The 26,298-nt window shown below is 36.1% G+C and overlaps 2 non-coding genes across 2 annotated transcripts; both read right to left on the bottom strand.

The window, feature by feature from the left end:
* Positions 1-1,627: 1,627 nt before the first annotated feature.
* Positions 1,628-1,699, bottom strand: TRNAP-AGG (transfer RNA proline (anticodon AGG)). Its single transcript has one exon. It is a non-coding gene; the product is annotated as a tRNA-Pro (tRNA).
* Positions 1,700-2,211: 512 nt separating this feature from the next.
* TRNAL-CAA (transfer RNA leucine (anticodon CAA)) lies at positions 2,212-2,295 on the bottom strand. Its single transcript has one exon. It is a non-coding gene; the product is annotated as a tRNA-Leu (tRNA).
* Positions 2,296-26,298: the final 24,003 nt, after the last annotated feature.

Here is a 26,298-nt window from a genome sequence, read left to right as displayed (position 1 = left end):
ATATCAGTTTGTAAGAGAAAAGGTCCAATCATAAGAAATTGCCCTAATATATTGTAATACAAATGAAAATATCACTGATACATTCATTAAGCCTCTCGGGAAGACAAAATTTGAGTTTTGTAGAAGTAAGTCATGTGTTGTAGAAAATTCAAATTATGTTGTAAGCCTCATTGAAACTTTAGACCTAGACCAACCTGCATATCAATTAAGAATATGTATGTGTCTTATACATTGTGCTATAGAGTATTTTATATGTTTATCTTATGGTTGGAATTAAGGCGAGCCGTTGGAAACATTAATTCCAACCACTTGACTCATTAAATGTTCCTCAGGTGATGGTCTCCAGTGTTCTTTCAGGTGGTGTCATGGAGAAGCCACCGACAACCTTAATCGAGAAACTTCTCGACTGTCTATAAAATGCCATGTTTGGTAATGAAATGGACAATCTGTGTGTGTTTTGTGTTCAGTGTTCATGCTGCGTTCTCTGATTCACATTGGGTGCGAAAACCCCATCATAGACAAGATGCCCTTCAACAAATTTCGATGATAAGTGAAAGATCTTCAATGTGTCTTCAGATTCGAGACGTTGTCCAGATTGATTCACATACAGACACTCTGAATAACTCACCGCCTTTACCACCTTTGCGTCTACTGGATCTGCTACTATTTACGCTCGAAAGGGAAGGGATGTGGCCTTGCAAATTGTTCCTGCCCGACAGAGGTGAGGGAAGAGTTCCGATTGGTTGTTCTCTCCGGTGGAGTACTTAACAGAAATAACGTTAAATAAAAATACATTACTGTCAAATGTAGAAGAAAGGCCGGTGATGAATAAAAAGAAAAACAGTTTTGACAACGGGGAAAATTAGAAAGAACCCAAGATTGATCCGCTTAACTCCAATCGATTTCACATGCAGCAATCCCTAAAAGCAGTGACAGACTTTCATAGAGAGCATCGACGCTCTCCAGTCACAGAGGAAGAATGTGACGGAGATGCCGAACACCAAGATCTTCAAACCATCCGAATCGAACAAGAATCCAAACGATCGATCATTCATGTCGAGCCAGAGACACTCACAGAGGAGAAGAATAGAAAGGAAATGATGAAGGGTCAGGTCTTCAAAGCTATATTAAAAAAAATCATCCTCTGCATCTCACTAAGTTCAGCTGAGCAAGGAAATTCAATTGAAAGCAGAGGGAAAATGAGGTAATCTCATATACCTTCAGCTGAGCAAGGAAATTCAATTGAGAGCAGAGGGAAAATGGGGCAAGAAGAGACAATGGCTTGATTGCCTTAAGTTTTCAAAACTTGGTGTTCAACTACTGAGGAGTTTGCAGGAGAAACCACCTCATAAATCACTAAGTTCAGCTGAGCAAGGAAATTCAATTGAAAGCAGATGGGAAATGAGGGAATCTCATATACCTTCAGCTGAGAAAGGAAATTCAATTGAGAGCAGAGGGAAAATGTGGCAAGAAGAGACAATGGCTTGATTGCCTTAAGTTTTCAAAACTTGGTGTTCAACTACTGAGGAGTTTGCAGGACAAACCACCTCATAAATCCTTGCTTGGATGCACGCGATAAAAATGTGCTTCAGTCGACTATGGAAAAGGAACTTGATTTCCTGAATCAGGGGCATTCCGAGAATTGAACTCGGGACCTCTCGCACCCTAAGCGAGAATCATACCACTAGACCAAATGCCCTCGATGTAGAGGGTGTGCCCCCATTATAAATACATTTTATATAGAGAGTCCTTAAAATATGTAATTGCCTTTCGTATCAGAAACCCCGACCCTCCATATGAGGATGATTAGAGCATCAAATTCCTTTTCCGCTTACATGACTTCCAGTGTCTTGAGTGGGATTCGAACGCACACACTCTTTCGAGGACGAAATTTTAAGTTTGAGTCTGGCGGCTTAGACCAATCGACCACATGCAGAATTCTTTTTCAAAATATGACACAAGGATTGGGACATGAAATTCCTTCTCAAAATGTGACTCACAGTGGCAGAATGGAACATTAAATTCCTGTTCAAATTTGAACTTACAGTGTGAGAAGAAGTGGGATCTGAACAACGCCCTCTTTCCAGGGCCTGGCACTTTAGGCCACTCGTTTCAAAATGTGACACAAGGGATCGGAACTTAAATTCCTTTTCAAGCGTGACTTAAAACTGTATGGAACATGAAATTCCTTTTCAAAACTTGAATTACCGTTGTCAGAAGTGGGATTTGAACCCACGCCCTCTTTCGAGGACCAGAACTTGAGTCTGGCGCCTTAGACCACTCGGCCACCCTGACACATGTATAATCTAATAGAGATCATTTTATCCAAATTGATTTTTCGTTCATTTTAATGTGGCTTTCAAAATCAGAAATGGGATTTGAACCCACGCCCCTTTCCGTGAAGTTTCTATGTGCCTTTCAGTGCCAGAAGTAGGCTCCAAACCCACAACCACCCGCTTTCTGTGAATGTTCTTGGAACTTCTCAAATGTGAAGTACTCTGAAATTTCCTGTTCAAAGCGTGACTTTCGATGTCGAAAGTGGGTTTTGAACTCACGCCCTCTTGCTGTGCAGGCTCATATCAGAAGGGACTTTGAACCAATACTTTCTTTCGGTCAAGATTAAAATCAAAAATGCTTTTTAACCCAACGCCTCTTTCTGTTATGGTTCGCATAATAACCTATTCCTTTTCATTTTACTTATACTCGTGGAGAGTTGGATTTGAACCCACGCGCTTAATCTGGCGATTTAGACCAACTTGACCATCTCAACTAGTGGCAATTTCTAAGTGACACTGAAAAATAAGCGGTCTCTTAACAAAGTGGATTAAAATAGAGATAATTATAACAAGTAATTTCAATTCATTTACTATGTTCGAGGGTTGGTAGTCGTTTTTTTTTATAATATAAAATGGTATAGTTTAATTTATATCCGAAATGATTTTTTATGGGTTTTTTTTTTTTTTTTTTTTGTTAATTTTAATCAAAATCGACAAAGATTTTTAAAAACTTCAATTTAAATTGTTTAATTTGCATAATTTGAGTGACCTAGGGGTTTCTCAGGGTGTTAAATCCATTTATGCATTCAAAAATTTATTTTAAACAACAAAAGATCTTGAAATTGTATTGTTGGATTTTGGTGAACTCAGGCGAAAAAGGTTATTTCGTGTATAAGTTAGACTACACCATATAAAATTAACAATATTGTGACAGAGATCGTGTCAATATGAAAATTAACTATGGTCAACGATGGTTAACCATGTTTACTTCATGGGGGCTTCACTCAATGAACCTATGACATATCATACAAAACAATACCCCTAATTTGACTACATATTGAAAAATACCTCTAAAAATAACATTATTTAATCCCCTACCAATATGAATCCAATACACCTTCGAAATTAAAAAAACCCCTACTTTCACTAGATATTGTACGTAACCTTTTTTTCATTAACATTTTTTATACCCCTTTATATTTTTTCATTAACTTTGAGCTCCATTTTTTACACCTACCAATATATAAACCCTTTACCCCTTAATATATGCTCAATATATTATGTCATTTTTTCTTCAATATATATCCCCCAATATGAACCCATGTGGTATAATATTTCTCCCCCGGTGAAGCCCCCCGCGGTTTACTTTAAGATTTATAATATTTATATTATGGTTTATATACCTTAGGTTTATAATATTAAACCCTTAGGTTTAATATTATTCCCTTGGGTTTATAATTCCTTGGGTTTTTAGTATTAATCTTGTTAGTTAAGGTTATCATTGATGTCAATATGGCATTGTTTGTGATGGCAAATTCTTGTGATACATGATGTTTCCCATTGATCATAGCGATGAAAGTTCTAATGAAAATGTCATAACCTCATGTATATTATGATATCCTTGATGAAGGACTTGATGACATAGTTGGAGAGCATATGATGAGATGGATGACCATATGAATTGAAAATAGCATAAACATTGAATATATATACAAAAATAATAGAAACATTGGACCTAAGGAGCAGTCCCAAGGAGCAAGAGGGGGAAAGCCATCAGAAAATCCATCGGAAGTTAAAAGCAGGAGCACAAGCCAAGGAGGAGCAGATCCAAGAGAAGCAGTTCAAAGAGAATCCATTGGAAGTCAAGAACAGGAGCAACAAGCCAAGGAGGAGCAGATCCATAGAGAAAACGCATATAGCCAAGAGAAAGATCCAAAGGGTAGAAACAGTGATATTGGAGGAGCAAAGAGAAACATATCGGCGAAATATCCAGAACCAAATTAGAGAAATCATATCAGCGTTTTAATTGTGTGTCACCACTCAAACCTCTGACTCTGACTTTGATCTCTGATAGGCGATGTAGACCTCCGATCTCTAAAATGCAACATGGACCTCCAATCTCCGATATGCAGACCCAACTTGTTTTAATAACAATTTAATTACTAAATCGCATCCACCCTTTATCAAAGCTTTTGGAATGGGACCTCCGATAAGATCCTCCAATGAGGCCTAATATTTGATTGTGATATGCTTTGTAGACCCAACTTCCCTTATTATAATGTTTTAAAATGTAATATCGCGTTTGTGCATCAGAACTTTCCTATCGCAAGTTTTGCAGGCATGTCATGTTAAAACCTCTGATTGCGATATGGTTGCGGACCTGATTGCTCTATCATAACACGTTTAATGTAATATCGCGTCCACTGCATTGGAGGTTAGAGAAAGTAGGGGTGATATGTGTTATAGGAATATCAACATTGTTGACATCGGAACTTTGGCATGTGCACAACTTAAAAATCTCTGATATCCGTGTAGTTGCGATATGCGGGAGTAAAGTGATGATGTGGCATGTGGGACCTCCCGACATCCATTGTAATATGGTTTCACATTGTTTAAAAGTTATAGCCCCTCCTATGTTGATATTAAATTATAGTTTCTGTAAACAGTGAAATTATGCTATATTTGGTTGATTATTAACAAAGACCCCTTCTGATATATGTTTAATGTGCCACCTCATGCACAAGTCAACTTTTCCTCTAATAAATGTGTTTTTTCGTTTATTGGTGAAACTCATATAAATACAAGTCAAATGCTTCATTATCAAGTATCAATCTCGGTCATCCATCACAAAGAGGAAGATACAGTTCACAACTCATGAACTTGAAAGAGTAAAGGAAAGGAGACTTAGAGGCTGAGAAGGATCACTAGATATCTTAAGCAGATAAAGTCGTAAGAGCTCGGATATGTGGAACATTTCAGTTTCGGTGAAGCTTAGATCTGTGGGACATTGTAGTTTTAGTGGAGCGCAAATTTGTGGGTCGTGCAGTCCTGGTGGAACCCAAATCTTAATATAAAAGTTTGAAGGATTGTATTCTCTTAAGACTACTGGAGGAGACTTAGTGATAAAAAGGGTGAAGTAATATTCAGACTATCTATGGAGGGGAAATAGCTTAAAGTATCGAAGTTACAGACTACACATCAAATCCGTGATTACTTAAGGACAATCACTTGTGTTTGTTGGGAGCTCGGACTATACTACAGCGAATAGAGAAATTGGACTTATGTAGACCCCAGACCATTAAACAATTTGAGAGACTCAAATCAACAATGACAATAGTGGTGGGCTTGGACATACATCCTTTGGAGTTAACTCAATTCAGTCATCTTGAAAGAAGACTCAGACATGTTGCTTTGAAGAAACTCATATTACAGTAGCAACATTTAGAAATATCTTGTTGTTGAAGCATTATGAAGACTTCCTTGGAGAGTTCTTGAAGAAGCCCTTGAAGAGGCTTAGAGCAGGTGAAGAACTTGGGATGCGTATTAAAGACATCTTGAAGGTCTTGGAGATATTATCAGAGACCTTCATCGAAGCCCTCGTGGAGTGAACTTGGAGAGATTGCTTGGGTACCATGAATAGCAGTGGTGACACCTTCTAAGAAGACAAGGTTGTCATTGGTGAAGTGATTTGGAGGAGGCATTGTTGAAGATTGATAGCGCTCATTGAAGAAGATTGATAGGGCTCATTGAAGAAGATTGGGAGTCATTAAGAATCATTAAACTTAACTTGACGAATTGAAGTTGAGGGTAGGAGCCCTAGAGGTTGGAGCCTCATAGAGACAAGGTTGGTGCCTTGGGAAGATATGGTTGGAGTCCTAGAGGTTCGAGCCTCGTTCCAAGTTGGTGCTTGGCAAAGTACAGATTGATGCAGTGGGTTGGAGTCCTCTAGAAGACCATGTTGGAGCCTGTACCAGAGATAGGGTTGGAGCCCTAGAGGTTGGTGCCTCAAAGTGACAAGGTTGGAGCCTAAGAAAATGAATATTGGTGTCTTCATCTAGGGTTGGAGCCCTACACATTTATTGTATTGGATTTATTGTCAAGAGGATTGGAGGCCTCGTCATTCATTAATAAAATTATTATTCTATCATTTCTCTTTTTGTGGTCTAATTATAAATGATCTTAACTGGTAAAAGTAAAAATTGAAAAGAAATATTGATTCACCCCCTCTCAGTGTTTTCAACAAATCTCTCGTGTTTATTAGTGTCTTGGGTTTATAATATTAATCCCCTGGGTTTATTAATCTAAGGGTTCATATTCCTAGGGTTTAATATAATTTCCTTGGGTTTATAATCATGGTCAACCATGGTCAATCATGGTCCAACATCACATTGTGACAAATATTGTCCCAATATGAAAATCAACAATGTTCAACAATCATCAATCATGGTCATTCTTGGTCAACCATGGTTAAATGTCACATTGTGACAAAGATTGTCTCAATATGAAAACCAATCATGGTCAAGCATGGTCAATCATTGTCAATATGAAAATCAACCTTAGTCAATTATGGTCAACCATGGTCCAACATCAGATTGTGACAAAGATATGTCTCATTGTAAAAATCAAACATAGTCAACCATGATCAAGCATGGTTAATCATTGTCAACCATGGTCAATTATGGTCCAACGTCTCATTGTGACAAAGATCATCTCAATTTGAAAATCAACCATGGTCAACCATTTTCAATCATGGTCAATGATTGTTTATAACCATGGTCACATTATGATAAAGATTGTCTGATTGTTCACCGTCACATTGTGTCAACCATGGTCCAATGTCGCATTGTGACAAAGATTCTCAATGTGAAAAAAATCATGGTTAACCATGGTTCAACATCGCATTATGACAAAGATTCTCTCAATATGAAAATCAATAATGGTTGTTATCACCCCAAGAAACTATCCTAGGTTGTATCTCAGAGATGCTCGAGAACATTACAAACTCAACGAAAATGTTGGAAACAAGTGGATGAATGGAAGGAATGATGCACATTCAAGCCAGATAACCACTTCTACTATGCTTAACTCCAGACATGGGTGAACACCCCCAGACTACAATGCTTTAGACCACCAATTACTCATAGTTTGAGGATTAAGTGAACATGGAGAATACTGACCACACGAGCAGATGCACAAGACCATGTGATGACCGGCTACAACCAGTAAAAAGGTCTGCAAATCTATTTCCTAATGCACAGACAGGATGACAGCTCTCTGGCACTAAGTAAACAGAAACCTGCATAGCACATTCAATGATACATACTAGATTCTAACACAGAGGTGGGATGACAGCCCCTCTAATGCTAAACATCATGAGCACATGAAAAATACATAACAGGCACAGCCTAAAACATAGTAGAAATGGAAAGTGAGCAATTAACGGCGAAAGAAGCTTGTATTAGCTGAAAATGAAGACCAGATGCTGCAAGTATCACAGTAGTTACAGTCTCCAGAAGTTGAACCTTACATCACCACAACAACCATCAACCCTCATTACATCTGTGGTCTAGGTATATATAGAGTTTGTTTACAAAAAATGCTCTGCTATTCTATGTGTGGAGGGGTCATAATTGACCACCAACCACATTAACTATTTAAAATGGCCCTCTGCTACAATGAATGAATTTGACATTCTCTGGTACTCTGTTGTATTCCTCGAGCAGGTGGAATGTCATAAAGGACGAAATTCCTTAACTGTTGAATGTAAGTTTCTTCTTTGGCATCGTCCTTCTTTCTCTCGGGTGTACAATGCGTTGAATGCAGTAGTTGAAGCTTAACTGCGCAGAGAGCTGGTAGATGATCGCCTTCATCCTTCGGCAGCACAGAACATTCAAGGGTGGCACGGACAGTATGGCGGAGGCATGGGCAAGACCGGAACAAATATCAGCCGTTGGATCCAGGAGATGAGCGGCGGGGATCAGTTTACGGAAGATATCGGGAGATAGGAGAGCGGGGAGATCGCGGGCCATTGGATCTCGGGCGGGGAGATCCAACGGTTGTTGGGCACAGAAGCTACGTGGGGTTTAACGCGCGGGGGAGGTGGTTTCGGTGGCGGGCGGTATTCCCCGCACTGCTTTTCGGAGGTGGGTGGTATTCGTACGGGGGGGAGCGATGCGAATAATCGGCTGACGCATGGCAGATGTGACAGGGAATAAACCGCTTTTCCCGTGGGTTATCGTGCATACAGTTTACGAGAGCGGGAGGCGCGAATGCCGTCCGATCGTGACGGGGGTTGATCGGACGGCGCGAAGTTAAATGCACGTGTTTATGACTGATGTGATGTGAAAGCACCAGATTGGCGGGTGACGTTCGTTTTGGAGGCGCAAGATTATATGACAGTTTAAACTCGGTGCCCGAGAGTTAAACAAAAATGGGTTTACGCCGAATTTTGGAGTAAAACAGGGATAATGGGGGTTATGGGAGTGTAGGAAAATGAAGGAGAAGAGGAAACAAACTGTTGCGAGCCCCTTGTAAGCATAACCAGCACTGCCATACCTGCTTTTTATCCATCGAATGTTGTAGAAAATAGCAGAGCTAACACTGGCTCTTTCTGGGGATGAGATCCTCCCTGTGAGGTTTACGAAAGATATCGGGAGATAGGAGAGCGGGGAGATCGCGGGCCGTTGGATCTCGGGCGGGGAGATCCAACGGTCATTGGGCGTGGAAGCTGCATGGGGTTTAACGTGTGGGGGAGGTGGTTTCGGTGGCGGGCGGTATTCCCCGCACCGCTTTTCGGAGGTGGGTGGTATTCGTACGTGGGGGAGCGATGCGAATAATCGGCCGACGCGTGGCGGATGTGACAGGGAATAAACCGCTTTCCCTGCGGGTTATCGTGCGTGCAGTTTACGGGAGCGGGAGGCGTGAATGTCGTCTGATCGCGGCGGGGGTTGATCGGATGGCACGGAGTTAAATGCATGTGTTTATGACTGATGTGACATGAAAGCACCGGATTGGCGGATAGCATTTGTTTTGGAGGCGCGCGGTTATATGATAGTGGTTATATGACAGTTTAAACTCGGTGCCCAGGAGTTAAACAAAAATGGTTTTATGCCGAATTTTGTAGTAAAATAGGGATAACAGGGGTTATGGGAGTGTAAGAAAATGAAGGAGAAGAGGAAACAAACTGCTGCGAGCCCCTTGTAAGCATAACCAGCACTGCCAGACCTGTTATTTATCCAACGAATGTTGTAGAAAATAGCAGAGCTAACAATGGTTAACCATGGTCCAACATCACATTATGACAAAGATTGTCTCACTATGAAAATCAACCATCATCCAACGTAGCCTTGTGACAACAATTGTCTCAATATGAAAATCAACCATAGTCAACCATAATATCAATAATATCAATCCCTTAGATTTATAATATCAATCCCTTAGGTTTATTAATCTAAGGGTTCATATCCCTAGGGTATAATATTATTGATAGGTTTATATTATTAATCCTTGGGTTTAATATAAATCCCTTGGGTTTATAATCCATTGGGTTTATAATATAAATTCCTTGGGTTTATAATATTAATCATAGGGTTTATATTCCTAGGTTTATTATTCAGCTTAGGGTTTACAATATTAATCCCTTGCGTTTATTAATTTTAGGGTTTATATTCCTACGGTTTAATATTCAATCATGGTCCAACGTCACATTGTGACAAAGATTCTCTCAATATGAAATAAATCATGGTCAACCATCGCATTGTGACAAAGATTGTCTCAATATGAAAATCAACCATGGTCAACCATGTTTGTTTTAGGGTTTATAATATTTATCTAAGGGTTTATATGCCTTGGGTTTACAATATTAATCCTTTGGGTTTTTGGGTTTTTAGTATTAATCTCTTGCATTTATTAGTGTCTTGGGTTTATAATATCAATCCTTTGGGTTTATTAATCTAAGGGTTCATATTCCTAGGGTATAATATTATTCATAGGGTTTATAATTAATCCTAGGGTTTAATATAAATCTTTTGGGTTTATAATCCATTAGGTTTATAATATAAATTCCTTGGGTTTATATTCCTAGGGTTTACAATATTAATTCATTAAGTTTATTAATTTTAGGGTTTATATTCTTAAGGTTTAATATTCATCCTAAGGTTTAATGTTATTCCCTTGGGTTTTTAATATTAATCCATTGGGTTTATTTATTCTTTGGGTTTATAATATTAATCGTAAGATTCACGGTATTAATTTTAGGGTTCAATTTTTATTTTAGGGTTTATAATATTTATCTTAGGGTTTATATCCCTTGGGTTTATAATATTAATCCTTTGGGTTTATAATTCCTTTGGTTTTTAGTATTAATCCCTTGGGTTTATGATATCAAGGGTTTAATACTGTAACATTATAATCGTGTCAAATGTATCCAACATCATATTGTGACACACGTTGTCTCAATATCAAAATTAGTCTAACAATCATTGTCACAATGTTACATTACATTGTAATTTATTCAATGACGCATTGTTACATTACAAAACTTGGGTTTAATACAAGGTTTATAATATTAAGGTCTTTTAATATTCAGTTTATAATATTAATGTTTAATAGGGGGTTTATATTTTATAGTATTAGGGTTTATAATATTAATCCCTAGGGTTTAAAATTATTCCCCTCAGTAAAGTCCGTTGAGTTTATAATATTAATTCCTTGGGTTTATTAATTCCTTGGATTTATAGTATTAATCTCTTGGATTTATAATATTGATACTAAAATTCATAATCTTAATCTTAGGGTTTATATTCCTAACATTAAATATTACTATTTTTATTATTATTAATTACTAATAATTTATATTTATTGATAATTTTTAATATTTAATAACTATTATCACTATTAATATTATAATTATTGATTTTTAATATTTATATTTATATTATTTATTAATTGGTTAATTAATAGTGCTTAATAATAATAATGATAATAAAAATAATATATAATTTATAGAAAAAATATATTAATGTTAATATTTATAAATAAATAATCATAATTGTGGTTGATATATGTCTATTTGCGTTTTTCAACCACATTTATTAACATTAAATTTAAGCTTTTACTTTAATATTAAACTTTAACTTTAACTTTAATATTAAACTTAAATTTTATTTTTATTAATATTCAACTTTAAGCTTATTAATATGATGTTGATAATGATTAACATCCACTAAGACCAATGTGATCTATCAGACCTCAAGAAAAGAAAAAGAATCTAATTGTGATTCTTCAAAATCTTGTTTCTATGATAAAAAAAAGGGAAAGAAGGGCTCCAAAATCACTATAATTGGGCTAGCATAATAAGCCAAGAAGATTGGAAGTGTGATAGATGTTAGGGAATTGAGAACGGATGTGAGTAAGAGTCAGGCAGTCTAAAAGGAAGTGTTTTTCATCTTCCACCTTCTTAGTATCACAAATATGACAGATTCTATCATGCTAAGGAATCTTGGGAGTAGACCACCATTCAATTTCACTTTGAATCTCATGAGAATTAGTTCTTATCCTAGTGATGTTCATTTTTTTCTTAGTGTTGGTCAACACAAAGAGATAATTATGGTTATCAAGGGTGGGGTTGATCACCTCCTTATAGTATCTTAGCTTCTTTTTACCCTCCAACTCTTTATCATCCCACAACTTGTCCTTAAAATTGGAGGTAATAGTATCTTTGACACTATCCTTGCTTCCTATGATGATCTCCTCCTTAATCCCCCAATGGTTGAGTCAAGACTGGGCATCCTTATGCCATCTGCGTTTAAGGCAAAGGTGGGGGCTTTGACTAAAGTTAGAAGACATTTTTAGGAGCCTTTTGGATTCCATGTTGTAAAGCTTCTTCTTATACATCATATATCTAAACATAGTCGTACTTTCAATCGACATCCTAGCGTCGATCAAGAGGATAGGATAGGGAGTATTTCCCTTGATCTTGAGGTTTCATGTTATGAATTGTTTTTGAATTATTTTAATGTTTCCCCACGACTCTCCGGATATACTACCAGCATAGATCCATCTTAAATACAGATCTAACATGAGCCGAGAGGGATCCAATTTCTTCATGTGCAAATATTTTTATGAACCGACATTATTTAAATATTTTGTATAGTTATTTAATTTTTATTTTTTTTTTAAATTTAAAAAAATATATATATATTTGGGTCGACATGAGCAAAATTTCAACTTTGATGAAGGGAAAACAGGGTTACACGTCATATTGGGCTATAGAATGAGCCTCTCGGCTCAACAACCCTAAACTTCACATCCGTATGAGACAACAGGGGTGACAAGAGTCTCAAAGAGGAACCTTTTTTTACTCCAAATGCAAAGATCGACCGAGTTACAATTGTTTTTAATTATTAATGTGTTTAATATGTTTATCAATATTAATATATTTATCAATATCAATATTAGTAATACCTTTAGTTTATAATATTATTCCCTTGGGTTTATAATATTAAAATACTCTTGAGTTTATTAATCCTTTTCATTTATGAATATGAATATTAGCTTTCATATTAACATTTAATAGTAAACATTAAATTTTATTTTGAATATTAATTTTTATCCAATTTTATTTATTTTTATCAATATTAATTTTTATTAATTTTAATATTAATATTGATTTTTAATTTTATCATTAACCTTTAATGTGGTTGTTTATGTGATTGATATAAGTCTTCGGTGTATATAACTACATTTATTAATGTGGTTGTGCTAGTATAAATTTAGCAAAAACATTCCAAGCTCGTGTGGAAGGTGGACCCTCAAAAGTTGTAACTAATCGAACGAATAAATAAATAGTGTATTTTTCACATTAATTGAATTCAATGGCATCAATTAATAATTAATGATAACAGTTCAATGGCACTCCCTAAAAAATGTTCAGGTAGATGAGTTTTGATTGGCCCAACTCAAGCAAGTTCAAGATCAATTCAATGACATCTTGGTACCTAACAAATGTTAAATCCAACTTAGTTACTCGGGGATATTCTCAATATTTAATAAATTAGCAATTGCACTTAAAGGTTACAAAGACACACTGAATGAATAGAAGATTTGGGAAGACCAGGAAAATTGTGAATACGAAATGAACATTTTTTTCCAGACCCTTTCTTTCACCAGTTGGGTCAATACAACTCAGAGGATAACCTCAAAGAGCTAGGAAAAAAATTGACTACGCAAAGATTGTCTAAGGAAAGTTGGAGCCATTCTTGACATTCAAAATGATGATTACAAACCTCAGTGGCTTGCCCATGTGGAGTGCGAGGATTGGTTGGGGTGAACAGTGTTTGCCCAACCAACTCCATAGAGGGAACACTTTCCATATAAAAATAACACAAATTAAAAAGAAAAGATAAAAAAAAGAAAGGTAAATATATATATATATATATAAAATAAAATAAAAAACAATTCTAGTAAAATTAAAGTGTTTAATTATAGTTAGACAAGCCACTGAATCATGATACACTTTCCTTATTATTCTCGTCATTGTAGATTTGAATCCTTATTCAAATATTGACCAAGTTGTATGAATATATCTCATTGGTGTCTGCAGTGAAAATTGACCTTTAGGGTTGAAAAAAATTTCAGATTTTTACCCATCTAGTGCCATTTTACAAATTTGAAATAATGTCAATTTACCTGCACAGTATTTTGTTTCCTCCCAAAAACCCAATAGAGTTTCCAAATTAGTCTTATCCAATTAACACGAGAGTATCCACCAACAATGATTGCAAGGCAAACCTTGTCTTGGTATTTGGAATCCATTGGCGAGAGGTTGTGCAGGGATCAATATTAGTCCTTGCCAATAACCATGATGCCCTATCCTGACACCTTTGACCAATCATACAGTTTCTCAGGAAAGTCATATATTTCTTTTTGATGGAGCATCAATCATAAACCATTAAAAAAACCAATGAGCTTGGATTGTGAGAGTGTTGATTTCAATCACAGACACCTCATGACTCCAACCAATCCTTCAATTCTCATGAGTCTCCTAGCTTGAGCAGCACGGCATGTTGATCATATAATCTCTAGAGCCTACAAAGACCAACCTGTCTTCATGTCTCTGCACCCACGCTCTTCAATCACTTCCCAACAATACAACTTCTGGAAACTTGTCATATCCCTTGCAGAGTACAACTCAATTCAATTCAGTTGGGAACTTATTTAATAAATTATATCTGAACAAGGATGATTAATGGTCGACATGGTTGGTTGGTTTACACTGTTGGCTTATTTTCCTTTCTGCCACATTAACAAAATAAAGCTGGAACATTCTGAAGCTCCAGTACTACAACAAAGGGGTCGTTGATATGGCCAGAAAGAGTTGGAATCTAGTTGGTTGGCTCTCTCTTTTCTCTTTCCAAGGTTCAACCTCATTTTCTTTTAAAATACCCCAAAAAGCATGTCCGACCTCTAGTGAGACAATTCCTTCATTCCCCGACTCACAGTAGTTAGTGATAGATTGGTCTTTAGTCTAATCAAATTGGGTCGCGGATTGATGCTTGCATATAATTTTATTTATGTCCGTTCAGATCCATACAATACCATTACAAAAAACCAAGAAGCAAATTCATTAATATGCATTTGTCTAAGAATTTCTCTCGTAATGTACCCTGCACCTGAAATTGCCTATTACATTGACCTCGTGGTGTCAATACTTTCTTGATTTTCTTGGGGCTTTGTCGTTTCTTGGACAGATTGGGCATTCTTGATCTTTGACATATTGGAACCTTGATATCTGAAATTACAGTGCAACGAGCCATAGCGCTTACGCCAAATGCCAGGAGAAGCGAAAACTCATAAGAGAGGAGGTGGTGGTTCTGGTCTCAGTTATCGACATGGCAATGTTGATAGTACATTGGATCCAAAGGGCATCCCAATGTTATTTAGGCAATTGTGAGGTATTGGCAACACTAGCTTGCCCGATGATGACTTTCCACGTGGCGAATTTTTGACGAGATGGAGGAAGATGAAAAATAGAGGGTGGGAATTGGTTGGGGTGAACAGTGTTTTCCCAACAGTGTTGCTTGTGGTATATGGTTTATCGCGGGCCTTTCAAGCTAGAAGCATTTTTTCTGAAATGGGAGCGATTCCACTCACCAAGCTACACGTGGCCAAGGGGAGGGAATGAATACCGCCCTCATTGCGCGCTAATTATCGGTGCTTTAGACCCGTGCGATATGATCCTCAACCGTCGGATCAAGCAAGGTGGATCTACGGTCAGGAATAAACGAGCATGTAGGTGGGTCCAGGTAGTTAATCGTCGTGCTTCTAGGTACTGTGACATATTCCTCCGTCGTTGGATCGGGCAAGGAGATTTGACGGTTGAGATTAAGGATGCAAGTCCAGATGAGGAATATATTTCGTGCTTGTTCTATTTCATGGTGAGAATCGATGATTTTCATGTGTTCTATATGTTCGAGGGTTATTCCCCCATTCGGACCCGAAATCCTTTTAAATTGGTACCTTTTTCCTCTTCGGGTCCAATTCTAAATTTAAAGTGTGTGCTTGTTGCCAGTCCGAATTGAATCTCATCCGTCGGATCTATGTGGGAAGATCGTATGGCCTCAGCACTGTCTGTCTTTTGAGGGTATTGTGGTTTTGTTTGCAGGGTTCGGGGTTTTTGCCCTTAGCTCGGTGCCCTTGGTTTTAAGAGAATAGTTTTTCCTTGGTCCACAGTTCCTCGTGGACTGTTGTATTTTATGTAATTTATTTTCCGATCTAATGATAAAGAAGGTACGACTCTTGCTTCAACAAAAAGATAATAAAAATAATATATAATTTATAGAAAAAAAATATTAATGTTAATATTTATAAATAAATAATCATAATTGTGGTTGATATATGTCTATTTGCATTTTTCAACCACATTTATTAATATTAAATTTAAGCTTTTATTTTAATATTAAACTTAAACTTTAATTTTATTAATATTCAACTTTAAGTTTATTAATATGATGATGATAATGATTAACATCCACTAAGACCATTGTGGTCTATCGGACCTCAAGAAAAGAAAAATAATCTAATTGTGATTCTTCAAAATCTTGTTTCTATGATAAAAACAAACGGAAAGAATGGCTCCAAGATCACTAGCTTAATAAGTCAAGAAAATTGGAAGTGTGACAGATGTTAGGGAATTGATAACGGATGTGAGTAAGAGTCAGACAGTCTAAAAGGAAGTGTTTTTCATCTTCCACCTTCTTAGTATCGCAAATATGACATATTCTATCGTCCTAAGGAATCTTGGGAGTAGACCACCATCCGATTTCACTTCGAATCTCATGAGAATTAGTTCTTATCCTAGCGATGTTCATTTTTTTCTAGTGTTGGTCAACATAAAGAGATAATTATGGTTATCAAGGGTGGGGTTGATCACCTCATTATAGTATCTTAGCTTCTTTTTACCCTCCAACTCCTTATCATCCCACAACTTGTCCTTAAAATTGGAGGTAATAGTATCTTTGACACTATCCTTTCTTCCCATGATGATCTCCTCCTTAATCCCCTAATGGTTGAGCCAAGACTGGGCATCCTTATGCCACCTGCGCTTAAGGCGAAGGTGGGGGTTTTGACTAAAGTTAGAAGAAATTTTTAGGAGCCTTTTGGATTCCATGTTGTAAAGCTTCTTCTTCTACCTCATATATCTAAACATAGTCGTACTTTCAATTGACATGCCAGCTTCGATCAAGAGGATAGGATAGGGAGTATTTCCCTTGATCTTGAGGTTTCATGTTATGAATTGTTTTTGAATCATCTTAATGTTTCTCCACAACTCTCCAGATATACTACCAACATAGATCCATCTTAAATACAGATCTAACATGAGTCGAAAGGGATCCAATTTCTTCATGTGAAAATATTTTTATGAACCGACATTATTTAAATATTTTGTATAGTTATTTAAATTTTTTTATTTTTAAATTTAAAAAAAAAAATATTTGGGCCGACATGAGCAAAATTTCAACTTTGATGAAGGGCGAACAGGGTTACACGTCATACTGGGCTGTAGAATGAGCCTCTCAGCTCAACAACCCCAAACTTCACATCCGTATGAGACAATAGGGGTGACAAGAGTCTCAAAGATGAACCTTTTTTTACTCCAAATGCAAAGATTGACCGAGTTACAATTGTTTTTAATTATTAATGTGTTTAATATGTTTATCAATATTAATATATTTATCAATATCAATATTAATAATACCTTTAGTTTATAATATTATTCCATTGGGTTTATAATATTAAAATACTCTTGGGTTTATTAATCCTTTTCATTTATGAATATGAATATTAACTTTCATATTAACATTTAATAGTAAACATTAAATTTTATTTTTAATATTAACTTTTATCCACTTTTATTTATTTTTATCAATATTAATTTTAATATTAATATTGATTTTTAATTTTATCATTAACCTTTAATGTGGTTGTTTATGTGATTGATATAAGTCTTCGGTGTATATAACTACATTTATTAATGTGGTTGTGCTAGTATAAATTTAGCAAAAACATTCCAAGCTCGTGTGGAAGGTGGACCCTCAAAAGTTGTAACTAATCGAACGAATAAATAAATAGTGTATTTTTCACATTAATTGAATTCAATGGCATCAATTAATAATTAATGATAACAGTTCAATGGCACTCCCTAAAAAATGTTCAGGTAGATGAGTTTTGATTGGCCCAACTCAAGCAAGTTCAAGATCAATTCAATGACATCTTGGTACCTAATAAATGTTAAATCCAACTTAGTGACTTGGGGATATTCTCAATATTTAATAAATTAGCAATTGCACTTAAAGGTTACAAAGACACACTAACTAAATGAATAGAAGATTTGGGAAGACCAGGAAAATTGTAAATACAAAATGAACATTTTTTTCCAGACCTTTTTTTTCACCAGTTGGGTCAATACAACTCAGAGGATAACCTCAAAGAGCTAGGAAAAAAACTGACTACGCAGAGATTGCCTAGGGAAAGTTGGAGCCATTCTTGACATTCAAAATGATGATTACAAACCTCAGTGGCTTGCCCATGTGGAGTGCGAGGATTGGTTGGGGTGAACAATGTTTGCCCAAACAACTCCATAGAGGGAACACTTTCCGTATAAAAATAACACAAATTAAAAAAAAAAAAAAGGAGGAAAATATATATCTATATATATATATATAATAAAAAACAATTCTAGTAAAATTAAAGTGTTTAATTATAGTTAGACAAGCCACTAAATCGTGATACACTTTCCTTATTATTCTCGTCATTGTAGATTTGAATCCTTATTCAAATATTGACCAAGTTGTATGAATATATCTTATTGGTGTCTGAAGTGAAAATTGACCTTTAGGGTTGAGAAACTTTTCAGATTTTTACCCACCTAGTGCCATTTTACAAATTTGAAATAATGTCAATTTACCTGCTTAGTATTTTGTTTCCTCCCAAAAAACCCAATAGAGTTTCGAAATTAGTCTTATCCAATTAACACGAGAGGATCCAACAATGATTACAAGGCAAACCTTGTCTTGATATTTGGAATCCATTGGCGAGAGGTTGTGCAGGTATCAATATTAGTACTTGCCAATAACCATGATGCCCTATCCTGAAACCTTTGACCAATCATACAGTTTCTCTGGAAAGTCATATATTTCTTTTTGATGGAGCATCAATCATAAAACCATTAAAAAAACCAATGAGCTTGGATTGTGAGAGTGTTGATTTCAATCACAGACACCTCATGACTCCAGCCGATCCTTCAATTCTCATGAGTCTCCTAGCTTGAACAGTATGACATGCTCATCATATAATCTCTAGAGCCTACAAAAACCAACCTGCCTTCATGTCTCTGCACCCACGCTCTTCAATCACTTCCCAACAATACAACTTCTGGAAACTTGTCATATCCCTTGCAGAGTACAACTCAATTCAATTCAGGTGGGATCTTATTTAATAAATTATATCTTAACAAGGAATGGTCAGCATGGTTGACTGGTTTACATTGTTGGCTTATTTTCCTTTCTGCCAGATTAACAAAATAAAGCTGGAACATTCTGAAGCTCAGGTATTACAACAAAGGGGTCGTTGATATGACCAGAAAGAGTTGAAATCTTGTTTGTTGGCTCTCTATTTTCTGTTTCCAAGGTTCAACCTCATTTTCTTTTAAAATACCCCAAAAAGCATGTCCGACCTCTAGTGAGACAATTCCTTCATTCCCCGACTCACAGTAGTTAGTGATAGATTGGTCTTTAGTCTAATCAAATTGGGCCGCGGATTGATGCTTGCATATAACTTTATTTATGTTCGTTCAGATCCATACAATACCATTACAAAAAACCAAGAAGCAAATTCATTAATATGCATTTGTCTGAGAATTTCTCTCATAATGTACCCTGCACCTGAAATTGCCTATTACATTGACCTCGTGGTATCAAACTTTCTTGATTTTCTTGGGGCTTTGTTGGTTCTTGGACAGATTGGGCGTTCTGGATCTTCGACATATTGGAACCTTGATATTTGAAATTACAGTGCAACGAGCCATAACGTTGACGCCAAATGCTAGGAGAAGCGAAAACTCAGAAGAGAGGAGGTGGTGGTTGTTGGTTTGACAACGAACTTCAGTTTTGTAACCGATTTTTTAGTTATGTAACGGGTAGTTTAGCATAACGGTAGATGTTCACGTAATAAATCGAATACCTTGTAATGAAAATGATCATCGAATAAAATAGATTCATATTCAGTTTATTTGTCTTGGTCCTCTCTCTCTCATTTTGTTGCTGTGTTCTTTCTTTCTCTGCCATTAAATCAAGAAGTGGTATCAGAGCCTGGACGAAATTATTCCTGAGGACGGCTGGAGCTAGAACCTGTGCCTGTGCCCTGTGGAGCGTTGGGAGGCCTGAAGCGTTGAAGGCGGATTGTGCAGCGTGTAAACCAGAATCGGCTGGAGCTACGGCGGTAATTCTTCTGTGGTTAGTAGCAGATCTGAGGACGGCAGAATCACTGTGGACGGCGATCCCTGAGGACGGCAGTTGGCCTGGCGGCGTTGCCCAGATAGGAACGAAGCGAATCAGGTTGATTCAGGTATTGTAGACGAAGTTTTATCTGCTGAAGATTTGTGTACGATAGATGAAACTTCACCTGAATGTAATGTCTCTCATAGTTTTGATAGCTGGCTGTTAGACTCTGGTGCTTCGCATCATATGTGCCCACATAGAAACTGGTTTACTTCGTATGAAAATGTAAACGGTAGTTCTGTGTTTATGGGTAACAATATGTCATGTCAGACTGTTGGGATGGGAGATATCAGGATTAAGATGTATGATAACACAGTTAGGACATTAACTAGTGTTAGACATGTGCCTGATTTGAAGAAAAATTTAATCTCTTTGGGAGTGTTGGATTCAGATGGTTATAAGTTTACAGGTCAGAATGGCGTTTTGAAAGTCTTCAAAGGTGCCCTTGTGGTTATGAAGGCAGAGAAGGTCGGGAATCTTTACAGGTTAAAAGGAAGTACTCAGGTCGGTGAAGCAGCGGTTGCGTCGGAAAAGGAAGAAGCAGGTACTCGTCTGTGGCATCAACGTTTGGGTCATATGAGCGAGAAAGGTCTTCACATACTGATGAAACGTAAATCTCTTCCCGGTCTGAAATCCTTGAATTTAGATTTCTGTAAACATTGTGTGTATGGGAAGCAGTGTAAACAGAGATTTAAAGTTGGTAATCATAATAGTAAAGATGTTTTAGACTACATTCATTCTGATGTGTGGGGGCCTTCCCCTGTTATGTCATATGGAGGTGCTTTGTATTTTGTAACGTTCATTGATGATTATTCTCGTAAAGTTTGGGTCTATCTGTTAAAAATGAAAGCTGATGTATTCAATGTGTTTAAACAATTTAAAGTAATGGTAGAGAAAAGAACAGGCAAATCTATTAAATGTCTAAGAACTGACAATGGCGGTGAGTTCACTTCTGTTGAATTTGAACAATACTGTAAGGATGAGGGCATTGTTAGACACAAAACTGCTGTTTATACTCCTCAGCAAAATGGTGTTGCTGAGCGTATGAATCAGACTCTTATGGAAAGAGCCAGAAGCATGATCAGCAATGCTAACTTGCAAAAGGAGTTGTGGGCAGAAGCAATATCTACTGCTTGTTATTTGGTTAACAGATCACCTTCAGTAGCAATTGAGTGTAAAATTCCTGAAGAAGTCTGGACAGGTCAGTCTTGTGACTATTCTCATTTGAGGATATTTGGTTGTGATGCTTATTCTCTTATTCCTAAAAATCAGCGTTCAAAGTTAGATCCAAAGTCGAAATGTTATGTCTTTGTTGGGTATGACTATGCAGTGAAAGGATATAGGTTGTGGGATCCTACATTGCGGAAGATAGTTATCAGTAGAGATGTAACATTTGATGAATCCTCTTTGTTAAAATCAAATGTTGAAAGAATTGAACAGGAACAGGTATCGCCGAGTCAACGAGTTCAGTTGGAGGCTAGATCTTTCGGTGACTGTCGAAAGGAAGGAGAGACTTCTGGAGACAAAGGTGTTGAAGACACAAAGGAAGCCGTTGAAGCTTCTGAACCAGAGCAAGTTTCTGAACCAGTTCAGCAACCAGTCGCTCTGAGAAGGTCTACAAGGGCGAAGAAAACTCCCAAAAGGTATGAAGATTCTGCTGCTTCATCTTTTGCTTTGGTTACTGAAGATGGGGAACCGTCTTGTTATCAGGAAGCGATAGATGATACAGATAGCGAGAAATGGAAAAAGGCTATGGAAGAAGAAATGGACTCCCTAGCCAAGAACAATACCTGGGATCTTGTAGAGCTTCCTGAAGGGAGAAGTGTTGTTGGGTGTAAATGGGTCTTCAAGCTGAAACGGAAAGTTGATGGTAGTATCGAGAGGTATAAGGCGAGATTGGTAGCAAAAGGGTATTCTCAGGTTGAAGGTATAGACTTTCATGAGATTTTTTCTCCAGTTGTAAAACTTGTTTCTATACGTACTGTGTTGGCACTAACTGCGTTGCTTAATCTTGAGTTAGAACAGTTAGATGTTAAAACAGCTTTTCTACATGGTGATTTGAACGAAGAGATATATATGGAACAACCAGAAGGTTTTGTGCGAGGTCGCAGCAGAAGATTAGTTTGCAAGCTCAGGAAATCATTGTATGGTCTGAGGCAGTCTCCCAGACAATGGTACAAGAAGTTTGATTCCTTCATGGTGAGCCAGAACTTTATAAGAAGTGAGTATGATCATTGTGTGTACTTCAGAAGTTTCAATGGCATATTCATTATCTTAGCTTTGTATGTTGACGATATGCTTATTGCAAGCAAAAGCATGGAAGAGATCAACAGGTTAAAGGCTCAACTCTCTAGGGCGTTTGATATGAAGGATCTTGGAGTAGCAAAACATATCTTGGGCATGGAGATACACAGAGACAGGAAAAATGGTAAGCTTTGGTTGTCACAGCAGAAGTATGTGGAGAAGGTACTTGAAAAGTTCTCTATGAATAATGTGAAACCTGTTAATGTTCCTTTAGCTTCCCATTTTAAGCTTTCTTCGGTTTTGAGTCCTAGAGATGATGAAGAAAAGCAGTATATGTCTCATGTACCATATGCAAATGCAGTAGGCAACTTAATGTATGCGATGGTATCTACAAGACCTGACATTTCACATGCAGTTGGAGTTGTCAGCAGATTCATGGCAAATCCAGGTAAAGAACATTGGCAAGCAGTGAAATGGGTGCTTCGATATCTAAGAGGCACAAGAGATCATTGCATCGTCTTTGATGGTAGTGAAGGATCAGTCTGCGGATATGTAGATGCTGACTATGCAGGTGATTTGGACAAAAGAAGATCTACTACAGGTTACGTCTTTACTCTTGCAGGTGGAGCCATTAGTTGGATGTCAAAGCTTCAAGATACGGTTGCTTTGTCCACTACCGAAGCTGAATATATAGCTGCTTCAGATGCCAGTAAAGAAGCAATCTGGTTAAAGGGTTTGCTCGATGAAATTGGAAGGGCGCAGGAGAAAGTGAGTGTACTTTGTGACAGTCAAAGTGCTATTCACTTGGCCACAAATCCTGCCTATCACAGCAGAACCAAGCACATTGATGTGAGATATCATTTTCTGAGACATGTGATCGATGGTGGAAAAGTAGCTCTTAAAAAGGTCCACACACGAGAAAATTGTGCAGACATATTCACAAAGCCAGTTACAGTAGAGAAGTTGCGATGGTGTTTAGCTTCTCTTGGCTTGCAGGAAAGATGATGAATGGGAAAGTTGTTGTCAAGGTGGAGTTTGTTGGTTTGACAACGAACTTCAGTTTTGTAACCAATTTTTTAGTTATGTAACGGGTAGTTTAGCATAACGGTAGATGTTCACGTAATAAATCGAATACCTTGTAATGAAAATGATCATCGAATAAAATAGATTCATATTCAGTTTATTTGTCTTGGTCCTCTCTCTCTCATTTTGTTGCTGTGTTCTTTCTTTCTCTGCCATTAAATCAAGAGTGGTTCTGGTCTCAGTTATCGACATGGCAGTGTTGATAGTACATTAGTTCCAAAGTGTGCCCCAGTGTTATTTAGGCAATTGTGAGGTATTGGCAACAGCAGCTTGCCCGATGATGACCTTCCACGTGGCGAATTTTTGACGAGATAGAGGAAGATGAAAATAGAGCGTGGGAATTGGTTGGGGTGAACAGTGTTTTCCCAACCAAATCCACAGAAGTAACACATTTAGTGCAGAGATTGTGGTTAGAGTTATCAGAGTATTCCTATCAAACTATTTCTCTTGTTTGATGATAAAATTTGTAAAAAATCTTTAAAAACCTAAAAATTTTGGAATACAATTGTCTATGTGAATTTTTTTTTTTTTATTATTTATTTATGTATATAATTCGACCCTACAAAGAACATGTACCTATTTTTTATATTTATACAAGGAGTGGAATGATAAAATTTGTAAAAGATCCTTAAAAGGCCTACCTAAAATAGTTATTATTATTATTATTATTTATAAGCATGTTATAGTGATTTGACCTTGCGAGGAATATGCAACTATTGTTTACACATATCCACGGAGCAACAATTCCTTAATATCCCAAGGCTATGTTGCTTTGCAATATATGCCTGTTTTTTTATTCTAGTAATAATAAATTTGATAATTGTGATATATGCAATGTGTAAGGTGAGTTTTAGGACAATATGTAATGTTGAGTTTTAGAATCAATTAAGTGTACGTCAACATTTGTTATTCCGACCTATGTGATTATTATTTTTAATTAAATTAGATTTTGAAAATTGGAGAGGCAAAATTTATATGAAAAAATAATTTTATTATGGAGATTGGGTGTTGTTTATCGAGGCTACAAATTCATCTAGAAAGTTATTTTTCGTCATAATATGATGATTTTTTTTTCAAATAATCTAATCATAGGAGTGTTTGAATCATTTTTTTGATGTTGGGAATGGATTATCAAAACCCCCTTGGAAACTCAAAATCTTAAAGTTTGACAACTGTAACCTAGATTTCTCAAAATTTCTGTCAGATTTTGACAAAGATCATGCCAGAATTTCCATTATTTTCTGGGCGGATTTATGGGCCCGTTAAACTTCTCACAAATATTGTGGTTGATTTTTGTGAACGAGTATCAAATTGATAAAGGTATATCTAAATCATACTTTTTTAAATGTTATATATTTTGTTTAAAGACAAAAATTATTAAATCTTATTTCTAAATGACTGTGCCCAGAGGTGCTTCACAACCCGGTATAGGGTATATGTGTATGTGTTAGATGTTAGACATTAGATGTAAATGCATTTTAAATTCAAATTTTTATTTATTGTAATTTTATTTTTATTGATAAAATTATGCACATTTTTTAAATAAAATAAAATCATAATATACATATCACATTAAAATATATAACATATAAATAGTAGTTATAAATTAACATCCATTTTACCATATAAAATAAAATAATGATTCTGTAACGATAATTAAATTTAATCACCCACAAGGCTTTGGATTGATGGTGAATGGGTGCACTATTAAGGCACTCTTTGCGATAGGTCACTGGTTCAAATCCCTCGTGGGTGCTTACCTACCAAAAAAAAAGATAATTAAATTTAATCAATAATTACATGAAAATTTAATATTTACAATGTAACAAGATTCTTAACCTTGAATATTCACCCTCATAATTTCCAAATTAGTTTTCTTACAATACTATGGGCCAATATCATGGCTTATCAATGCCACATACCCAAAAACCATAATTCAATTGAAAATAAAAAATATTTATATAATATTTTATTTTAATTTAATTTTATAACATTTTTTGAATTAAAACTTAATACTTACAATAAACATACAATATAACATGATTCGGAACCACGGATATTCACCCCAATTTATCATGGATATTACTAACTTGTAAATAGACTTTGTTACAATAGTGGTATAAATGTTTGTAAACATTTACATGTGGGCTCAATTAAAAGTAATTGTGTATAGAGGCGCTCTCCATCTTAGTATGTAGAGAAGTTGTAATGTCCGGTAAACATTTTGACTTAGTCAAAATAAAATAAAAGTTAAAATAAAAAAATTAATAATGATAATTATCAATAAAACATTTTGACTTCATCAAATTATATAAAACTAAAAATAAAATAAAATTATTAATTATTAATTATTAATTAATATTATAATTATAATTATAATGATAATTAATAATTAATATTAATATTATAATTATAATTATAATTATAACTATAATTAATAATTAATAATACAACCAACCTAGATTCATCTTAACTTTGGATCTATCAAGCATTGTGAGGGATCAAATCTCTTGAAATCCAAACATCTTTCAGAGTGAAAGGAGATTTGATCCCTCTCGACGCTTGGTAGATCTAGAGTTAAGATAGATCTAGGCTTGATATATTCCATTAGCTATTTCTACATACCAATGGTATAGGAT

The sequence above is a fragment of the Pinus tabuliformis genome, chromosome X, assembly GCF_031772625.1.
Source record: "Pinus tabuliformis cultivar Carrire ecotype Pingquan chromosome X, CPIR1, whole genome shotgun sequence".
NCBI lineage: Eukaryota > Viridiplantae > Streptophyta > Pinopsida > Pinales > Pinaceae > Pinus > Pinus tabuliformis.
This window is presented reverse-complemented; position numbering and strand designations above follow the sequence as displayed.